At 35.4% G+C, this 5000-nt stretch overlaps 1 protein-coding gene across 4 annotated transcripts in view; it reads left to right on the top strand.

Annotated features, from left to right (window-relative positions):
* The first annotated feature begins 921 nt into the window (after positions 1–921).
* Positions 922–5000, top strand: part of LOC137643990 (lachesin-like) — a 225513-nt gene continuing 221434 nt past the window's right edge. For 2 of the 4 annotated variants that reach the window (XM_068376834.1, XM_068376835.1), the window contains exon 1: positions 927–1079. The gene's annotated coding sequence lies outside the window, so the exon portion shown is untranslated. Of the gene's footprint in view, positions 1094–5000 lie in introns of all 4 variants that reach the window. The other 2 variants (XM_068376833.1, XM_068376836.1) reach the window with 2 other exon arrangements.

Genomic DNA, 5000 nt, shown 5'->3' with positions numbered 1-5000 from the left:
TGAAGTCAATGAATGGTATGCAAATGTAATGATGTTAGTACATCGATTTGTAGTGTAAGTAGTGAAATCATCGTATTTGATCTTGGTGCTGATGTGCTTGATATATCACCCGCAGGGTTTGAAAATGATCCCCCAGCGGAACAGACCGAATTATGGAGGTACACCGGTGCTGTAAGTCTAACTTTGTCAGACGCCCTATTCCGTTTATTTTATTATATTTGGAAGATTATGTGAGTACAAAATTTAAAAGACAGTAGACTCGTTATGACCTTGAAAGTAATCATTGATACCAGCAAATTCCTTTTACACAGAGTCTGCATGCTGTGAACGTCAGTGTAATAAATTAATTAGTAGGTCAGATGTCGAATCTTAAATCATTGTTATTGACTCTGGCGCCAGTCTAGTGAACTTGCCTGGAAGCAGGTAACCAATGCAGGTGATCAGATTGTGGCGTAATACAAGTTTCACCTGCTGTTTCAGAAGATGCCTTTAAATATCGACAAAAATCTAAACGATTGTTAATAAAGTGATATTTGTGTTTCGGTGCACCCATAATCCCATTTCGCGTTGCACGGTATAGCACGATTACGAATTTTACATAATTATAAGTACCTGGCAACTCGTATTTCACACTACCCGCATGTGAAGTCTGGAAAGGTATAAAGTTTGGTAGGTTTTTTTAAACTTCCTTTTATTATATCAGAACATTGCATATGAAATTTTTTGTGTCATTGGATTTCACAATGAATTAATTAAAGTTGGCAAATTAAAAACATGTACATATTATGATCAGCTATGGTGCTAACTAGCAATTGGCGATACGGCGCTGGTTGCAAAGGAACTCCGACCGTCAGGCATCTGCCGTAAGCCAACAGCCTCTATCGCACTCCGCTCTCGGGAGTCTGGAGTCTTCCCCTCCCCGAGTTCCCAATTCTTCACGAGACGACACACTGTGTCGGAGTCGGACGCAGACACTGTCTCGATTCTCTCGAAAGTTTAGTCAGTGTGAACAGAACAGTGTAAGTGTGTGCACGTCCCTTTCGGAAGAGATCTGTGCTGTGTCGCTCATGTGCCCAGCGGTAAACTTGCGAAAGTACTTTTGTTGTTTGAGTTGACTGTTGGAAGCTTTTCAAAGCATTCGTGTTTTTAGATTTGTTTTTTCAATGATAAATTTATGCATTGATGAATGTGGTGTGACCGACAAATTATTCTTTTTGCTTGTGTATGTGTGTTTTTAATTTACTTTGTTTTCGCATGGATGCACAGACATTGATATTAACCATATATATATATATATATATATATATATATATATATATATATATATATATATATATATATATATATATATATATATATATATATATATATATATATATATATATATGAAAAGTCTACTGTATACACTAATGTTTAATAGTAAAAACACACAACACATCCATTTCTCTCCTAACAATCATGACTAGTCAGCTGAGCCAGAATGGTAACCTTGACGCCTTGAGGACAATTGAGTGTAACGAATTGTCCAATTTTGCCCGGCAATTTCAGTAGTTAACGGAAATCCTTGACCACGTGGATTTAGAGTGTGTGATATGAAGTAACTGTTTAAACAAATAACGGTGATGGATATTCTATACGAAATTGTGGTACTTGATTGTATAGGAATACTATGACGAAAGTACATAGTAAAAATTTTCGGCCTGTAATAAATGGTTCCGTACTAATTTTGCAAATGGTTCATGGTTACCACTTGGAATTTGACAATCTCCCCATCTTAGTTTAATAATGAATATTTATAATCTTAATACAATTGCGGAACAATTTTGAAAGGAATTTTTAGGTAATGGTGGCAATGTGGTTAACGGCCTTTGTACCCGTATTTACTTAGCTGACTGCCAATTGGGATCGGCGAATACAGTGCGAATAGGCCTAACCTTCATGTGCGAACCACCAACGCCTCTTATCTTCTGATTCATCTATAGGATTTAACAATGTACCGACGCCTGAATGGTTTCGAGTTAGTGTCCGGGTCTTGAGCTCTAACCTGGAATTGCGTTTATTACTTCTTGGGTGTTGAGGTCAAATTTCAAGTTGGAGGTTATAGAGAAAGGATTTTGAAGTTAGGGTTTGTGGTGAGTTTTGGCTTATAGGATCTGCAAGCCAACAACTACATGTGCGAGACTAATATGCAAGGTGTTGTTGTGTTATCATGCATTTCAAGTTAAGGAATTGCGATGAAAATATAGTTAGAAATGATGGCTTAACGGCGAATAACAATTTGTGGTCGGGATTAGTAAGTGAATTTTGGATAGTTATAACTGACGAATCATCGTGTTTATAAGGTGTTTTTATTTTACGCTTGGTAAAGACAATGATTAACTACTTGAGAAAATGCTAAGCAAAGACCCCCGTCAAAATTACTTTTGCCATTGATTATTATGATTGAATTTAATGCTAGCGTATGGCCACTCTACAAGAGGTTTAGATTATGGGATATTTTAAGATTATTTACAAATGTACCGTATGTAGGAATATTTTGTTGTATATGGGCAACATGTATCAATATAGTAGATAAACTATATGATGTTTAATAACTTTTTCATGTTTTGAGTACACGAGAGAGAGAGAGAGAGAGAGAGAGAGAGAGAGAGAGAGAGAGAGAGAGGGAGAGAGAGAGAGAGAGAGAGAGAGAGAAACCATTAGCTTAAGATCGTTTACCCTTGCAATGTTATTTGAACTTCTAGTTGCACCTCCTTTTTAACCTACAACTTTACTTTCTACCACCACTTTGTCCAACCTCTCTTAACTCTCATTTCATAGAGTAACTGCAAGGTTTTCCATCGGTTAACTTTGGCATTGAATGATCTCCCCGGTCCCGGCTTGGGATCCTGACGTATCAAATTCCTCATCGCCAACCATCCCCCAGCGTGGACCACATTCTTAACATCTAATCTAACATTACATTGGCATGGGGTGCTAACAGCAGTCTTGCATATCAGTGACAACCTAGATGACATTATTAGAAAAAGAAAGAAAAAAAATTAGTTTCATCAAAGAAAACAGTTTTGATTTGAAAACAAGCTTTGTGGCATATGTTCACGAATAATTTCTTTTAAATTAATGTGTCAAGTATATTACGTGACACTGACATGGCTTATACAACTAATCCCTTATTATTATTATTATTATTATTATTATTATTATTATTATTATTATTATTATTATTATTATTATTATATCCTAAGCTATAATCCTAGTTGGGAAAGTAAGATATAAGCCAAAGGGCTCCAACAGGAAAAAAAAAGCCCAGTCAGGAAAGAAAACTAGGAAATAAATAAACTACAAGAAAAGTAATAAACAATCAAAATAAAATGATTTAAGAACATTAACATTAAATTAGATCTTTAATATATAAACTATAAAAACTTAAAGCAAAACAAAAGAGGAAGTGAAATAAGATAGAACAGTGTTCCCTCATTGTACCCTCAAGCCAGAGAACTTTAATCCAAGACAGTGGAAGGTCATGGTACAGATGCTATGGCACTACCCAAGACTAGAGAACAATGGTTTGACTTTGGAGTGTCCTCCTAGAAGAGCTGCTTACCATAACTAAAGAGTCTCTTCTACCCTTACCAAGAGGAAAGTAGCCACTGAACAATTGCATTGCAGTAGTTAACCCCTTGAGCAAATAATAATTGTTTGGTAATCTCAGTATTGTCAGGTGTATGAGGACAGAGGAGAATGTAGGAAGAATGTATAGGTAAAGACAAAACGAGCCGTAACCAGAGAGAGGGGTCCAATTTAGTACTGTCTGGCCAGTCAAAGGATCCAATAAATCTCTAGTGGTAGTATCTTAACGGGTGGCTGTGGCCTTGGTCAACCCACTGCCTGCTAGATTAGTATGGATACTTCTAATAAACAATTATCGATTGTTACTTTTCATTTACTAGATGATGTGATGAAATCTGAATCGAGCTTAAACGAAAACCCAATTTTACTGACTATTCTCTCGCCAAGCCTGTAAAATCTTTTTTTTTTTTTTTTTTACGTATACCAATCTTCTTGGCTTTAGGTGAACCTGCCTTGGGAAAAATTTAGTTTTATTTTTCCAATTTTATATATGAATGTTTATTTCACGTAAATGAATATTCATTCTTGCCATTTACTTCCATTCATGTGGAACTTCAAACTGATGTGAGTGTTCACATGTAAGTTTAGAAAATCCCATTTAGTTACTTTTTCACTATGAAATCTACACTGGAAATTAGCAATGTTAAAACTGTATTAGAGCATTAAGGTAGCTTAGTGTAACCTATCCTGATTTTATGGAACTCAAATATTTCGGAGTAGATGTATGTGAACTGTAGCTTATATATTATTTTAGATAAATAGTGGTAGTATTTCGCTGAAACTATTTGTTATTTGCATCTTTCGAGACCATATTTCCCTGATTGTCTATAACAATGAGATATGTAATGAAAATGTTAAATATTGCTCGTTTGTGACCTCCTGTTTAACAATTGCCTTTAGGTATTAGCTGAAACCTAAGTGTCTCAAGAAATGAAGTTTTGTGGCAGTGTTGCCATATTTATTTTAGATTTTGTTAAGATCGTATCTTTAATGCGGGTATCAATACGCATTGAACTATATCTTCGAGGTTTCATTGTTTACTAAAAGCGTGTTAGTATCATAAAGTTTATTTTTTAGAATTCAATCCCAAAAGAAAAATATAAGTTTCACTGGAAAGGAGCGAAAATTGCCTTTGCACTGACCCATTGACTGGGTTTAGCCCTGAACCCATTTCTTCCATCCACTTCTGTTAAATGGCCAAATTGGTTCTGTTAGGTTTGATTCATTAGTCAGAATATCACACTATTTTCTTTTTTGTTCAAAAAGATAAATGTGTAAGTTTGTTCTCAATTGCCACAAACATGCTTAATAAAAATAGGTACCATAGGCTTATGAACTCGAAATGTTTCACGATGTCAGGATTCCAGATA

This window comes from Palaemon carinicauda, chromosome 7, assembly GCF_036898095.1.
Source record: "Palaemon carinicauda isolate YSFRI2023 chromosome 7, ASM3689809v2, whole genome shotgun sequence".
NCBI lineage: Eukaryota > Metazoa > Arthropoda > Malacostraca > Decapoda > Palaemonidae > Palaemon > Palaemon carinicauda.
The sequence above is the reverse complement of the archived record's forward strand: the minus strand, read 5'-3'. Positions and strand labels throughout refer to the sequence as shown.